Here is a 17,537-nt window from a genome sequence, read left to right as displayed (position 1 = left end):
CACACACACACACACACAAACACACACACACACACACACACACACGCACGCACGCACACACACCCCACGCACGCTGTCCGTTGCTAACTCTTCCTCTTCCTCTCCCTGACTCTTTCTGCTCCATCCTCTTTTCCTTTCTGCTCTGCCTGTCTCTCCTCCTCCTGCTCGTTCTCTCCCTCCACCTCCCCCTCCTTTTCCACTCTTCCTCCTCCTCCTCCACCTCCTCTTCCAGTTTCTCCTCTGCCTCCTTTCTGTCCTATTCTACCTCCTCTTTCTCTTCCTCCTCTTCGGCCTCCTTATTCCTCCCTTGCATTTTAATGAACATGGGAAAAGTTCACTTGAAAGAAGCAACTCCTTTCTCAGGTCCGAGGCTGCATGAACCCGCGACAGGGCAGGTGAGCTGTCCTTTCAAGTTTGACAAGCCCCCAGGTGTCGTCCACATACTCTGCCTTCTATTTTTCGCCATCTCTTTTGCTCTCTGTATTCAATGGTATCAATTTTTGTAGAATTTTCTCCTGTCAACTGAGAGTGATATATTTTTAGCCAGTCTGTCTTTGGTCTCTGTGTTTTGTCCTGTCCCTTTTTGGTCCCTGGATGGTTTCATTCATGGTGGTGGCTGATCTATTAGAAGACTGTGAAGAAGCTCCCCAGCACCCCTAAAAATACCCCTCAGTGGAATCTGAGAGCCAAGGCTTCAACTCTGACCCCTGCAGATTGCCTTTGGAGTTGTGGACCACAGAGATGTCCTGAAGTGTCAGTAATGCCCATATTTTGAAAGGACGGAGCCAGAGCCCACACTGCTGCTTTGGGAGATGAGTCTTTGTCTCTTCAGCATGTGGGAGAGACAGTTCAGCTCTCAGCACCCTCGCCTCCTCGTCCATGACAGTCAGAATGGGCAGCAGCCACCGTTACGAAACCTTTCACCCACTCATCATGGTGCTTTTAGTGGCAGTGTGGGAGGAAAGGACCAGGGTGCTGGGTCCTGTCTCAGAAAGTCACTGTAAGAAGCAGAAACGTATTTGAGATTAACTATTCTCTAGTCTTCGATCTAAGATTTTGTTTTAAAGAGGGAAGGACTATCTTCCTTTAATTTCAAATGAAGCAAATGTTCTTCACGAGGTTTGCTGAGGATCAGGGGCTGGCAAGGGCTCCTCTGTGGCTGGCTCATGTGGGCCAGCGTGGGCAACCATCAAGCAGGAACTCAGAACTGGGAGCCCGTGCAGTTGGGAGGCCCAAGGCATTCTTCTGAAGTGTTGGGGCTATTTCCTGGGGAGCAGTTTTGTTACCATGTGCTGCCTGTGTCAGACATGAGTACTGAGGAAGAGCCCATTCTGAGTTTACAGAACTCCTCAAAAGTCCACATCTCTTCTGTCAGGTGTGACTGACAAATTTTCCTCAGGCTCGCAGGACGTGTGTGAACCTGACAGTGCATGGAGCTGTTGCAGACCCCTGCGGCTGCTCCAGCTCCTCTGGCATCTTCCAGAGGTCTCCTGGGCTTCTGTGCCCTTCTGCTTTCTGCTCTGTGGAATTCTTACTTCTTTTCTCCTCAGCATTTCTCTGTTGTCATTAGAGACTGCAGAGAGAATCCTTGCGTGCCCTTTCCCCTCCCCACAGGTGGTGACATGAGGCTCAGAGACAAGTCTGAGTCCAGAGTTCTCTGGATTTAGTGCCATCTCAAAGCTAAGGCTGACTTCTCTTCACTCCAGGGCCACAGTTTCTCAGTCTCACTCCTGATGACATCACAGCTTCCTGGTCTTGTTGGGAAGACTCAATGAAGAATGCTTCAATATGCTCACCCATTTTTTTGAGAACTGTTAAAAAGTGGTTTTAGATGTAGAACGAAAAAGTAACAGGGGGAGAAGCCTCAGTCATGAGCATGAGGACGTGAGTGTGAGCCCCAAAATGCACTTAGAAAGTTATGGTATGTGCTTATAATCCCATGCTGGCAGGCAAGTACAGGAGGATCCTGGGGCCTTCTGGTCAGCCAGCCCAACCTAATCAGGTTAGTAAGAGACCTTGTCTCACTAATCGAAGTGGGCTGCTCCTGAGGAACAGCACCTCAGAGACCTGAGATTGGTCTCTGGTCTCCCCATGCAAGTATACAATTGTGCACACACACATGCAAAGGAACAAGTAGAGAGATATCAGGAACACCCATCTCCCCAAACCTAGCCTCCCTCTTATCCCATCCCTAACAGAGAAGTCCATTCACTAAGACTGATGACTCAAAACCAACATAGTTCTACCTGTAGTTTACACGGATGTCACTCTTGGTGATGTGAGTTTGCACAGGTGTAGAGTTACCAGGTTCTTCCAGGGTTTCACTGAAAATCCTTTGTGCTCCCCTGGCAACCAAGGCAGGAGGCAGGAGGAACAGAAGGATCAGAAGTTCAAGGTCATCCTTGGCTTTGTAGTTTGTTCTAGGCCAGCCTGGGCTTCAAGAAGTACTGTTTCAAGAAACAAAAACAACAAAACAAGTTCTTTGGGGGCCTAGCATGGGGCAGCCTGTGGCAGGTGGGAAACACATTCAGCAGATGCTCTGGTTTACACACAGAGGGCGTTCCTTGAATACTGGTATCTGCATCCTTTTAGCTAAGCTTCCACCTGGAGGCCAGAGGTGAAGTGTGGTCAGAAAAATGGACACAAAAAAGGGACAGCTGCTCCTTGCCATATAATTTATGTGATTTTTCTCACAATGTTATTGTTGGATTTCTAAATCAGTGCTGTTTTTATAGCAATGGAAATATCTATAGCTTCTTGAGCTAAATGCCAAATGCCTTTGCAAACGCTCCTTAGGCTTCAGCTCATGATCACACTGCCCTAGTTTCCTTTCCTTCACTGTGATAAAAATACTCTGATAAAAAGTGATTTAGCAGGGAAAGGGTTTATCTGGTTTATAATTCCAGGTTACAGTACATAGCTGCAGGGAAGTCTAAGCAGGAACTTAAGGCAGCTAGTCACGTCCACAGTTAAGAGCAAAGGGGAAAAAACGCATGCGTGCTTCTCAAGCTAACCCCTCCCCCCGTCTGCATTTATAAAGTCCTGAACCAAAACCCAGGGAGTGGTGCCACCCACAGTGGGTGGTCATCCCATCTCACAGCAGTCAAGACACTCTCCTGTAGACATGCTCACAGGCCAACCTGATCTAGGCAACCCCTCACTGAAACTCCCTTTCTGTCAAGTTGACAACTGAATTACTAGAGACAAACCTTCTTTCTTGTCCTCCCTTCATGTCTAAGGGAAATAAACACCTGAGCACTCAAGCAGCTTGTCCTGGTGGGACCTTGGGGACGATGAACCAGAGTCTGATTGACGCTTGACTAGCTGAAGGAGTTTGCTGTAACATCGGGTCATGTGGCCCTCCGGGACACTGGACCCCTCAGAAGGGAGGAGCAGGGCAGGCCTGCTGGACACCTTGTATGTTCTACCATCGAGAGCAGGCTCTGTGTGCCATCGTGGTGGAAGCTGCATGCCTGGAACACATTTGGGGGAAGGTATCATTTTGGCCTTCAGAGAACAAACAAACACAACTACCTGTTAGAGGAACTATGGCTACCCACTCACCTACTTTTCCTCTCTGTCTTCTTAGATGAGGAACTCATATATAAATGCCTCTTACACTGAATAGTCTACTCTATATGGGCATCCACAGCCCTCTTGTGAATTAGACCCAGCTGACCTTCTAGATAGAAAGGCCAGTGGCGTCTGTTACCACATACCCATGTCTACTTTTACCACTGGTTTCTGTGAAGTCAGTATGTGGTCAGTTTTCTTTTACTTTTTCTGATTATTTTTCTTATTGTGTGTTCAATATATGTGTATATGTGAGTGTGCACATGCACACTCACCTGTCATGACATGCATATGGAGATCAAAGAATAACTTTGTGGAGTCAGTTTTCTCCTTCTGCCTTTACACAGGTTTCAAGGATCAAACTCAGGTTGTCAGGCTTGCATGGCAAGTGTCTTTGCCGAAACATCTCACTGGCTCCTGAGATGAGTTTTCTAAAACTCCATGTAGTCAGGACAGGTTTTGGGGTCCCAGGAAACGACTGAGTCTGTCCCATCTCCACTTTCCTGACTTTGATTGTGACACACTTCCCATGAGGCTGGGCTGCTTGGTTTCCTTGGCAAGAGTCCGCTTGCCATCCTTGTTTTAGGAAAGGGAAACTAAGCAAGACTTTGTTGCCCAACTGCTAGGATCAGGCATTTTTGTTCAACTACAATACTATGCAAAACTGTGCAGTCCACTTGGTGGTGTCTCTCTGCTACCCCTTCGCATGGTACAGGAGATCAAATAAGAACTGAGCAGAGGCCCAAGGTCATACAACACCAAGTAATGAAACTGAGACTCAAAATTCCAGAGCCCAGGGCCAGGCCTCTGGTCACACTGTTGAACCGTTTACTTTGGAAGCTATGGGGGTTCACTCTGCTCATGGTGGTAAGGAAAACGATGCTTAGATTTTATCAAGTTTGACTCTGCGGTGGTGGAAGACCACATGGAAACTGAGTTTTCCAGATAGCTGGTCACTTACTCATATGAACTCACAGAAATGGTGACAGCAGGCACAAGTCCCATGCAAGTTCAAACCAGAAAACTAATGCCAGCATAGACATGAGGAAGTGGGTGAGAAGTTCCAACCCCACCTAAGGAAATTGTGGCACTAGATGGCTGTTGGGAGGGAGAGAGTCAGTCTCTTTTAAGCATAGGGACTCGGTGGGTTAACCACGCTCCAGTGGATGGATTCACACTGAAGGGTATTTGGAGACACAAATTAGACCCTATACACCTTATTTTATATATATGTATGTATGTATATATGTACATTAAGGTGGGCATTAAGGGGAGGTGTGGCTAAGGGAAGGAATCTAAATACCATCAAATCATATTGTATGAAAATCGCAAAAAATTTTTAAAAAGTTTGGCTTGACTTGATAGGTCTTTTTAAAAACATATTTTATTTATTACTATTTTTATTTTATGTTTATGAGTATATTGCCTACATGTAGGTAGATGCACCCATGTTGTGCAATGCCTATGGAGAGCAGAAGAGGGTGTATGGTCCCCTGGAACTGGAGTTATGGACACTTGTTAGCCGCCATGTGGGTGATGAGAATTGAACCCAGGTCCTCTGCAAGAGCAGCCAATGCTCTTAACCACTGGGTCATTTCTCCAGCTCCTTGATAGGTATATATATATACATATGTGTGTGTATATATATATATACATATATATATATGACATGTGTATATGTTATATATATGGAGGGCGAGAGAGAGAGAGAGAGAGGGAGAGAGAGAGACTGCATGAAGGGGGCTATGGAGCAGGCACACATAGGAAAGGGTGCCTAAATAAGTTTAAGCTATATGAAATGCACAAAATTTCAATAAAAATATTTTTTAAGAAAACATTTGGCTCTGCATCTGTCGGGCTCATTTCTCTTCCAACAGCTAGTTAGTTCCTTGCTGTGAAGTAAAGGGCCTATTGGGGTGAAGGGTGAAGACTGGGCATGTGGACACCTCTCTCTCATCCTCAGAACACTCTCAACATAACAAGATGGACGTGACAGAATACACAATAGCACCATTACAAAGCACAGAGCCAGTGAGTTCCCGGTACTAGAGAGGAGGGGACTCAGAGAACACTGAACAAGGATTCAAGCTAAACACTTGTGAGCTACTGGGATGAGACTTTGTTGTAGTTTTAATGAGAAGTGTCACCCACTGGCTCATATATTTGAATATCTGGTCCCCGGTTGGCAGTACTGTTTCCAGAGGTTATGGAACTTTAGGAGCTGGAGCCTTGCTGGAGGAAGCATTTCGCGGGGGCGGAGGGGGGAGCTTTGAGAGTTCATAGATGTGGTCCATTGCCAGTTTACTCTCTCTGCTTCCTGTTTGTGGATGGAGGTGTGTGCTCTCTGCTTCCTGCTCTGGTTGCCTACTGCCATGTCTATCCCACCATTATGGACTCCCTCTCTGGAACCCTAACTCAAAATAAACTCTTCTATAAGTCACTGCTGGTCATGGTGTTTTATCACAGCAACAGAGAAGGAGCTAACACAGAAGAGTATTTGAAGGGACATCATAAACTGAACTTTTGGAGCTCTTGGGGTGTTCTTGTCTTAGGGATAGCAGATACTGTGTGTTACAGGAATCATAACAGAGCAACTTATCAAGCTGAAGTCTGGGTTGGAGTTGGATAAAAACTGGTAATATTTAGGGGCTGGAGAGATGACTCAGCAGTTAAGAACAGACTGTTCTTCCAGAGGACTTAGGTTCGATTCTCAGCACCCACATGGTGGCTAACAACCATCTGTAACTCCAGTTCCAGGGGATCCGATGTCCTCTTTTGACCTCCACTATCTTTACTAGACATGGGTACATGCAGGCAATACACCCATACACATAAAATAAAAGTAATAAATGAAATATTTTTAAAAAGCTAGTAATGCTTAACATTCCATCTCAGATCTGGTACAAAAAGGTTATTTGTACCCTGGGCTTGGATGAGAATCCCATGAAAGAATTCAAACGTGCCTGATGTGGGGCCCTCAACCCACACCACCCATGTTGTCTGCAAATTCCAAGCTAGAATTGGAGATAAGGCAGTCTAGAACTAATCAGAACTCAAAAGCCCTCTGCCCAGGTTCAAGGTCCACTACCTTTCCAGTGGGGATGGCTGTACATCACAGGGCATTTGTGGGACTCCAGGGAAGGAGGGTTCCTAAAAGATGAGCCATAGCATCTATGGAGACTCACCACCAGGACAGAAATGGACACAGAATATCTAGTGGTAACCATCATGTGGGTGCAAGACAGTACAGAACTTTGATCATTCCAAGTGCATTTTAAATAGGGGGAAGAAATGTAATATATAGCCTAAATTAGAGCAATATAATTAAGCAAAAGACATAGAGGCATGACAAATAGAGTCACTGAAATAAAATGAGTGGGCACCCTTGAAGGTCTATCTGCCTCCTACATCTTTACTCTCTGCTGAAATACACTTGCAGACTGTGTCCCAGATGACCTTTGATCTCAGTGGTCAGCACAGCTCCTGGCACTGCGCAGGGACAGAGTGCACACATCCTCTGTCATGTGATGGCCATTGTGAGTCTCCCTGAAGCCTTTGGACACTGTATAGAAGTGGCTGCCGCCAGATCCCTCTGTCCCAGTATGCTCTGGGAAGCAGAAGGTGGGAACAAATAGCTGGTGTCTATTGCCTGGCATGCCCCAATGGAAAAGCTCCATGTGAGTGAGGCATCTTATCACACTGCAGTGCAGACAGGGTCCCCTCTACAGGCTGGCTCACTGTCACAAGCTCCGTTTTTGCAGCATCTCTCTAGACATTTCCTGTCACGTCCTTTTTTTGTGTTCCCTGGTCCTGTGCTAACGAGGATCTTTGAAAAATGATTGGTATGGTAATGATCTACAGAACTTACCGGAGATAGCAATTAAATATGGTTAATGGCCAGGGTACACTGACACATTAAAAGGCTTGCAGGCTTGCAGGCTGCGATTTATGAAGACAGCTCTGCTGCCTCCTGGTATCTGATGTATTTTTTCAGTTTCCGCTTAGGTGGACTAGTCTCAGCCTGAAATCACTTCCAGGTCTCTGTCAGCATCTCCAGTTGCCAGGCACCTTAATATGCCTTGCTGTTCTCAGTGCCTCAAGGTCCTGAGGGTCGGCTTCGTCCATATGAGACTGGTGTCGAGTTCAGTTTGCAGAAAAAAATGTGGTACCAAAAAAGACATGTTAAGAGCTCAGTTGATAAAGTGCTGCTATGCAAGCATAAGGATGTCCATTTGGATGCCAAGCACCTGCATAAAAGCTAGGCTTGGTGGCTCACACCTGTAATCCAGTGCTGGTGAAGGAGAAACAGGGGAATCCCTAGAACTTGTTGGCCAGTCAGTCTCGCTGAATTAGTGAACTCCAAGCTCAATATGAGAACTTGTTTCAAAAAAGCAATTGAAAGAAGACACTGGACATTGAGCTCTGTTTTCCACAGGCACACACAGGTGCTGTCCCATCTTCACATATGAACACAAACACAAGTGTGTATATATACATACAAAGAGAACATTTAGATTCATTACAAAAGATGATTTTTATAAGCGATGTGAGATGATTTTATGACAAGAATTGAATCACCAGGGTTTTACTTTGCTAAACCTTGTTGATTTCTGGATGTGATAGACATTCTCGGTTCCTGTTAGGGAGGGAGCAGCATAGCTCACCAGTGGCCAGGAAGCTCTGTGGGGTAGTACCTCCTTTATTCAGCATCCTTACCTCTGTGAGACCAAGCCATGTTCCAGTGACCCAGAAGTACTCACCAATTCCACATTCATCAAAGTCTGTTCTTTCCCTAACAGTCAGGTCTCTTAGTTCTTGCCTTTCAAGAGCCTACTGATGAAATTTGGAAACATTACTGAGCTATCATCACAATACCCTTTTCCCTTTTTGTGACCAAGAATGTGTGCTCACTTGTCTTTGAAGATTCCTAATGGTTTTGGGTCATGAGACCCAATGCAGAAGTATCCAGGTTAATTGGGAGATAATTCAAGGTGCTATATTTGAAAGCTGGGACTTGACTGAGGAGGGTTTTGCCAGAAGAGGAAGCAGTAGAGGTGAAGAGTTTTCCATGATGAAGGGTGAAAGTACTCCAGCTGTGGAAATGCAAGGCACGTCCTCGGGGACAAAGTAATGGATGGCTTCTTGTGGATGCCTCGTTGTTGCTATTTGGTGAGTCCTTAGAACAAGCACTCCAGTCACCCACAAGGGCCATAGAAGGTGTGAGGATTCTGACTACACTGTTCCTTGGGACATTAGTGAGCTACTACTGCACAGTGTATTTGGGAGACACAATGCTTCTCCTAGAACCATAACTTGATACACAAGATGTCTGTGTCAAACTTAGCTCAAGTGCACTCTGTCTATAGAGATAGAACATATTCCTGGAAGAACACTAACACTGAAGAGCCCATTCCTTGGATGCTTGGACTACCTGGAATTCTGCTGAAGTTCAGGATGAATGGCTCAAAACATGACTGTGATTAAGTAGGTTGAAGACAAATTAGGATCACATTTTATTCAACGAGGGAAAATAGTACATATTATAGTTCTACTGCATTCTAATGTGTTTTAGAATTTGCTGGTGAGAATGTGCCCAAAGAAGCAAAGATATGGAAAATGGCCAAGACCCTGTTTCCATGTGACTTCTAATAAACAAAAGCTCTCACCTGCAGTGGACATGGTTTAACCTGACAGAATCCAGGTGAGGATAGAAGACTTACCACCCAAGCTATACATTCCAGGTGGTAAACCCACTGCCTTTATAGTAATGATCAGTTCCTACAAATCTGGGACTTTTTTCTAAGGTTGAGAGGACAGGGCTAAGAAAAGAAATATCTGATCCTTAACTAGGCCATCCTACTGAGTTACTGTGGTTTGGATGTGCAATGTCTACCACAAAATCAGACCTTTGAACACTTGGTCGTTAGATGGTGGCACTGTTTTAGGAGACTGAAGAAACTCTAGGCTGTTCAGTCTATGTAAAAAAGGTGGGGCCTCGCTAGAGGAAGTAGGCCTAGCTGGAGGCAGGGTGTTAAGGAGGTGAGGCTTGAGATTTATAGCCTAGCCTCCACTTCCTTCCCTATCTCTGCTTCCTATTGTTTGTAGATGTGAGGGGGCCCAATCATACTTTCTACTGACATGGAAGTGCCTACCTGCAGGTACCATGCCATCTCTGCCATGACAGACTGTTTCCTTCCAAACTGTGAGCCAAAGATAAATCCTTCCTTCTTTAAGTTACTCTTCTGGTTATTTGGCCACAGCATCAAGCAAAGTAACTAAAGAGGGAGGAAAATTGATGGTGGATATCCAAGGCCAAGAAGAGCATTGGCTAGAGCTCCATCTGTACATCATTTGTGTTCTCAAAGAGAACTCGATTCGATGATTGTGATCCCAAAAAGGATGTAATTGTTTACAAGCATCCAGGCATTATGACCATCACAAAATGGTGCATGCTATAGAACTAAGTGCCTAAGGGGAGGGGAGTGGGTCGGCATTTTTCTGAAATCACAAATGCCTTTTGGACACAGAAACTCTGACCAGAAAGATGGGACTTCAGGAGATATAGACAGGCCTCCTCCACAGTATGGATACAGCCCCAGAAAACCCCAATTGCAAATACAGCACAAGAGAGTTCACGGTCTTTGGGAATGTGCCTATCAATGCTGGTATTGGAAAAAGAGGAAGAGCAGAAATGACCATGCTACCAATCAAGCAAAAGCAGATATGGGCTTGGCTTTGTGAATATGGCAGGTAAGAAATCAGCACAGTAGTGCGGGTTTCTGGAATCTTCCAGACAAACAAATGGGGGTGTTCTTTAACAGATCCCTGAGAGCTGGTACTATATAATGCTGCCTGTTTCTGAAGGTGTTTTCACTTGACCCTTACTGTGCAATCCCTGTGGCCTGAAGCACACCCAGTAGGTGGGGTTCATGGAGGATTCTTGAGTCTGAAACCAGTATAGATAATGCACTGTCCCAGATGGTAGGGAAAACATTTTAGAGGCAGGTTCCATGAACTTTGTGAAGAACGAATTCATCCCTCAAGCATGGTTTACTGGGGGGCTGAAGTGTAGTGGGGGCAATAGTCATGATTATTTTATGATACATTCCACCAAAAAGAAGATTTCTAAGTAGTCATTAGAAAGCTGTGGAATCTTTGAGTAATTTCAAGAAGCTAACAATGTATTGGAAAGAGGAGACCCTTGGGGTTTATAAAACCTAAGTTTCCCCACTTGACCAGTAAGGATGGAAATGGTTGACAACGAGACTTGAGACTTGGGTGTCCTCTGGGTTGGGGAAGGGAATAGCCCTGGGGGCAAACTTCCCTTTCTAATTGTACTCACAACCCCTGGTCTCAAGTGAGGGTATCAGGTAGACAGGAACTTCTACTTGGTGCCCTGAAGGAACACGTGATGAATGGTATTCTACTTGCTTGAATTTCTGACTTGGGAATGGACTGGTGACCTGCTTCCTCCAGCATCATGTATGTGTTCCAGCATCATGTATGTGAAAGTTGCACACACCAGTTCTGCCACGTCTTCTGGGATGGTCCTGGTCACATGGCCCGTGACTCTGTTTGCTAGGCTGGAATGTGTGCTGTTCTAATGACCAGGAGCCTAGCTAAGCATTGGGTCCTCCTGTGCTGAGTGCAGATATTGAGAGCTGAGCCAGAGTGCATGTGCACTTTCACAGTCTAGAACAGGGGTTAAGTTAGAAAGAAAAAAAAAAAAAAAAACAAAACGGAATAAATAAAATAATGAGACAGCTCACTGACAACACTGAACCTAACCAGATATCAAATGAACCGGTCTCTGCTAGCTGTTACGTAGCTGCCTCTTAATGAACACAGCACGGTGCTGCCTCTTTAAGATAAATTTTTTCTGATTGTCAAAGTAATAGTGAGTCCTTGTATAATATTTGAGGAAAAACTAAAAAATGTGAAAGAGCAAATAGAATGAATGAATTTACCCTACCTACCAAGAGGTAACTCCCATGTATGTGTGCTATCCTGCATTTTCTACAGACGTATACTCACACACTTATGTTTATTATTTTAATACAATCAAGCTGCAATACTGCTTTATAAATTCTTTTTTGTTTAAACATCTACACCAGTAACTTTACTGTCACCTACATCCTATGAGTTCTTTTCCTCTCTGATAGAGCCTAATGGGGCAGAGAAGGCAAAGGGTAGACCATGGTCTCTAAAGAGAGAAGAGGCAGTATGAACAGCCACTCACAACCTTGAAGGTTTGGAGTGCCCAGGAGCCCTGTCTGTCTACTCTGTTTCCATTCACTTAGAATGGCTCAGGGCTTTCCCCCAGGGGTTCCCAGCAGTTGGTTATAAGGGAGGAAAGGTGAAGAACAAATCACATCTCAGATGCTAGGCATTCTGTGTTTGTGGGCGTGGATGGATGCAAACCTCAGCATAGTCACTGTTAGCAGCAACTGGTAGCTCAGGCCAGCTGCACCCGCTTTATCAAGGCTGCTCTGCCGCTCCAAGCTGCTGCTTTTAGACACCTCATTCAAGGCCAGGCCATGTGCATGCTGGTGGTCCCTTAGGCTTGTGGGACAGTGGGGAATGGCTGCCTGAAAGGGCACACACAGCCCAGGTTAGACTTCAAATTGAATTGGAAATTACTTATCTCACGGTCAGTTTTTGTTTGCACCATGAGTTAGTTTTTGTATGTGTGGATTTATGGGTGTGTGTATGTGTACGTGTTTGTGCAACTGTGTGTGTATATACATCAGTGAGAGGGAAGAAGGGGAAGGACTATCTTTATGAGCATTTATTTATCCCCAGGTCTGTCTTAGGAAATGATAATTTATGGCTGGTAATGTTCCCTGGAGTTTCAGTGTGAATTAATATGGTTTAGGTACATAGACACACACACACACACACACACACACACACACACACACACACGCCCTATACTCATCATTCTGACATGATAGATAACGGGCTCGACCTGTGGCCCAAAAGGTCACACTTGAGCCATTCCATTCTTTCACCAGATTCTCTGGGAGCCCCAGACTGCCTGAATCCTTTCCAACTCACAGCCTCCCCACAAGCCAGCTCTGAAGGAGGCAGCAGCTCCCTTTGTTAAGTACCCAAAGGGCAGCTGCTGACTCTGGGGCCAGAGGGAGGAGGAGCAGAGAGAGAAGCCCACATAGGCCCTGCCAGGCCCAGTGGCATGTCGCCAGTTACCAGCCACCAGCAAGGGCCCATGCTTTTTTTCATCAGTGCCATATATTTGCAGGTGGGGGAGGGGGAGAGGGTTGGGGAAGGGGAGGGGAAGGGAGAGGAGAGAGAGAGAGAGAGAGAAAGAGATCAGTCTGGGAATTAACCAATCCCTCATACATAGTGTACACATTAAAAATTTCTAGAGAGCAAATATCCCATTAAAACTCTACATTACAGTGCTTCAAACAGACTCTTGTTCCCTACAGTGTCCCGGGGCTGCTGTGAGGCTTTGTTATCATCCACGCTTCTCTCCTACAACCCCGTGCTGTCTCTGCTCTGCCTGACTCAGCTGAAGGAGGCTGGTGAATTATGCATTACCCAAGGAGAGAGGCTGAGCCTGAGAGGCACAGGGCCGGCCTCCAGCCCAGGGAGCAAAATACGTGTGCTTCTGCATCCGCCCATGGTCAATCAGACACCAGGTGAAGATGGTGGTCTTATGAAAATGGGGTGGGGACACCAGTGGGGTACAGTTACAGTCAAAACGTGGTCCATGTCACCCAAGCCTTTATCGTCTTCAGCTCCATTCAGCACAGGGAGCCCTGTCTGGGTGCCTCTCCACATGGCAGAGCATTTTATGTTAAATGCTTTTATTTGAAATGCAGTGGGCTGTGTGGCTTCATACCCACAAGTCTCAGGGAAAGCCCTTTCTGGCTGCTTTCTGTTTTTGGAACCACAATGCCTCTGCCTCTGAGGCTCATTGGCTCTCCAAGCAATGGTGTTGCTCTCTCCTCTTCAAAAATATACAGGGAAATGTTGAAAGGAAGTGTTCTATTTTTTTTTTCCAGATCCCAAACCATATGCACCAAATTTTCATTGACTTGATCTTAATGTAGATAAAAGTGAGAATCCCCAGAGGCAACCACACTATAGAAACCCCCGCATTGTATGCTATAATTCAATCATCCCTAGCCACAGAATTTCTTTGCATACATTATAGCCGAAACGATAGCATCACTTTCACAAAAGGTGGCCTCTAATCAATTAGACTTTCTTAGAGGTGGCTGGCCTCTCCAAGGAGAGGACGAATGCACAGTCTGACAGCACCCTAGATCATACCTGGGGCTCCTGAGGCCTGACGCCCAAGCCTGTCTGACTGACTGTTCACTTATTCAGCTGATTTCATTTTCACCTTGACATTCCCTAACCGTTTGGATTTTATTTTCTGGGAATAAAGGGTTATTGGCAACTACCTCCACTTGAGCATCTGGAGGGAGAACTGCTGGAGGTGCCCTTCCTACCACACACCTTCTCTGTCTCCTTTCTCTATTCCTCTGCCTTCCCTCAACCCTTGGAAAACACAATTAAATTATCTGTCATCTATCTATCTATCATCTATCTATCTATCATCTATCTATCTATCTATCTATCTATCTATCTATCTATGTCATCTATCATCTATCATCTATCTATCTATCATCTAATCTATCATCTATCTATCATCTATCTATCTCTATCTATCATCTATTTTTTTTTCTATTTGGGCGTCTACACAAACATCAGTAAGGTCAGTGTCTGAGCTCTGCTGAGCACCTCTGGGGTCCTGAACTCCCTTCCCCCAGTCCTAAGCTCCCAGAAGAGAGTCTTTCTCTGAACCATGGAACATGATTTGAAAGGCTTTCTATTGAAGCGAGGCCCTCAGCCAGCCGTGCGTGTCTGCATTGTAGTGGGCTGAGAGAGCTTTGGACAATTCCTTTGAAAGACTGGGCCGGGGAGATTCTCACAGAAGCAGCTGTCTCCATCCATGGAGTTTTACCCCACAAAGGATATCAAACAGAAGGAAAAATTGGAAGCAGTGGACATGTCACTTCTATCTCTAACTGGGTTCACTCAGCATGAGATGGATATTTTCACATTTTCCAAACTGAAGGATGCTTTTAGTGCCAAAATTTTCTAAGGACGTGAACCTCATGTGCAAGGGCAAGATTATACAGAGGAAAGTTCATTGAATATAGGTATACAGCTGGTATTTAATAAATAAGGAATGACTTAAGTGAGAACTCTCTAAGCTGTCCACATGCAATGCTGTGATTAGACTGGGGAGATGACTCTGTGGATAAGAGTGCTTGCCAAGCAAGCATGAGGACCTGAGTTCAAATCCCTAGCATCCACATAAAAGCTGGGCGTGGCTGCATAGGCCTATAACCTCAGCCCTAGGGGAGAGGCAGCCAGATCCCTGGGCCTAAGTGCAAAGAGTAAGCTCCAAGTTCAGTGAGAAGCCCTGCCTCAAGACAATAAGGCAACAGAGAGCAGGACACCCAACAGCCTCTGCTTTTCTCTAGAGGTGTGAACACTGGAGCAAGCACCTGCACACACATGTACAGGTATGCATACACCATGCCGTGCACACACAAACACACACATAATGCCACAATTATCCACAGATGCAAATTTCTATTTTTGTTTGTAATCCCAGCAGTATGACAGCCTTATCCCTGATATGATCACTATAGAGAAACTTAGGTATTTATTATTTAGAGAAAGATGGTAAAAGAAAGAGTGCCATGTGTATATGATCATGGGGAAAGTACAGGTACAGGCCTGGCTGGGGCTGTTAGCCTGCTGGTCACATGGTATCAAGGACACAGGGAACCTCACACATCCTGCGGTTTCAGACACTAAAGGTTTTCCATGATCTTTTAAAGATATTTTATTTATTTATTTTTATTTTATGTTTATGAGTATATTTGCCCACATACATGAAGGCACACAAGTGTCATGCAATACCTGTGGAGGTTAAAAAAAGAGTGTTGAATTCCCCTGGAATTGGAGTTACAGATGGTTGTGAGATGCCATGTGGGTGCTGGGAATGGAACCCAGGTCCTCTGCAAGAGCAATCAGAGCTTTTAACCACTGAGCCATCTCTCCAGCATGATTTCCGTTGATTATTATATGTACAAATAGTAAGTGCTAAACAGGAAGAAGTAAACAATAGACTACGAAAGGCAAAAAGCGCATAGTACATGGCCAACAATCAATGCTCCCCTCTGCAAATGAGACTGTTCCACCGTCAGCTCTTGAACCCGGGCTAGGTCGAGCTCTCTTTATTGTTGTACTGAGAGCCTGATCCATCCCTGACATCGGTTGTATGTCCACAGTGTGTAACATGAAGTCCTCAGACTGTGGACACTTTTTCAGACAAACGTGCCAAGCTGGGAACCCAACTAGAGGGTTCATATTTGTATTGGGAGAAAGACTGGAGCAGTCTGGTGACCTGTCTTAGCTCAACACTATTAGCCAGTTTTATTTGTATGTATCTCATGCTTTATACATTTTCCTGTCACTCCTTAAGAAAGGAAAATCTGGGGCTGGAGAGATGACTCAGTGGTTAAGAACACTGGCTGCTCTTGCAGAGGACTTGGGTTCAATTCCCAGCACCCACATGTTGGCAAACAGCTGTCTGTAACTCCAGTTCCAGGGAACCCAAAGCCATCTTCTGACCTCTGTGGGCCCTGTACAGCACAGGTGAACTTACTTGCAGGCAATACATTCATACACACAAAATAAAAATAATATAAATAATTAAAAAAGAAAGGAAAATCCACTCAGATGATTCTGTGGGGTTCGTCTTTTGTTATAAATTAATTTCATCACTGGATGCATCATTGTGAGCAGGAAAATCATTACCACTGGCTTTGGAGATCTGTGTCTGTGTGCACCTAACTTTCACTTTGAAGCATGAATGATCTCTCTCAGCAACTCCATCTTCCTTGGTGAAAGATTCATTTGTATGTGTGTGTATGTGTCAGTGTACATATGTGTGTGAGCATGTGGTGTATGTATTTGTGTGAGCATGTGTACAGGTGTGTGTATGCATGTGTGTGGAGGCCACAGGTTGACATCAGGTGTCTTCCCCGACTGCTCTCCACTGGTCACCTTGAACCTGGAGCTCACGGATCCAACTAAGCTGGCTCGCCAATGAACTGCAGGGATCCACCTGTCTCTGCCCCCACCCCCAGCGCTAGGGTCCCAGACACACATAACCACCCCTCCACATTTTATGTGTGTGCTAGAGATCTGAACTCAAGACATCAAGCTTGTGCCAGACACTTTACCCACTGAGTCATGTCTCAGTTCTGAGATTCTTTATCTGATAAAGACAGCCAAGTTTTTCTTTTGCTGAGGCGGCAGCACAGAATCCCGTTTACTAGGAAAACCCTATGGCACACACAGGATTTAATAAACAGGATCAATGTCCTATCATAGCTGTGCACACTAGCACTGCCTATCTGTGTCTTCTCATCCATGGAGTCAACCATGTCAGATTGACAATATTCAGGAAGAAAACAGTCCTTCTGTACTGAGCACATACAAATCTGTTTCTTTTGGACAAAGCACAGTGTAAGGCTATTTTACAGAGCGTTACAACTTGTCCGGTATTGTAAGCAACTGAGAAATGGTTTAAAGTATACAGGAACGTATGGCAGGTTACCTGTAAATATCATGCCATTTTATACAAGCACTTCAGCGTCTGCAGAAGTTGCTGTCTGTTGAGGGTCTAGGAATTAATTCCCAGTGGGTACAGGAGGCAGGCTGCATACCAGGCCTTTAATATTTATTTGAAGAAAGTTCATTATTATGGGTTAAGCACAAAGTGTTCGTAATTGCAACTGAATTAAAATACAGATAATACAACTGTCTTAGTCTTCCTGCTATTCAGTTAATGTTTCAGACAAAATCCTGTCATCTCCCTGGGTCTCCACTGTAAACAGAGTTATGTAATA

The 17,537-nt window shown here is 45.1% G+C and overlaps 1 long non-coding RNA gene across 2 annotated transcripts in view; it reads left to right on the top strand.

The window, feature by feature from the left end:
- Positions 1-17,537, top strand: part of LOC103747642 — a 68,714-nt gene that overhangs the window by 24,390 nt on the left and 26,787 nt on the right. The gene's annotated exons all lie outside the window — the stretch shown is intronic.

The sequence above is a fragment of the Nannospalax galili genome, unplaced genomic scaffold (assembly GCF_000622305.1).
Source record: "Nannospalax galili isolate Female #2095 unplaced genomic scaffold, S.galili_v1.0 scaffold100, whole genome shotgun sequence".
Taxonomy (NCBI): Eukaryota; Metazoa; Chordata; class Mammalia; order Rodentia; family Spalacidae; genus Nannospalax; species Nannospalax galili.
Note: the sequence above shows the minus strand (reverse complement) of the source record. Positions and strands in the feature narration are given on the sequence as shown.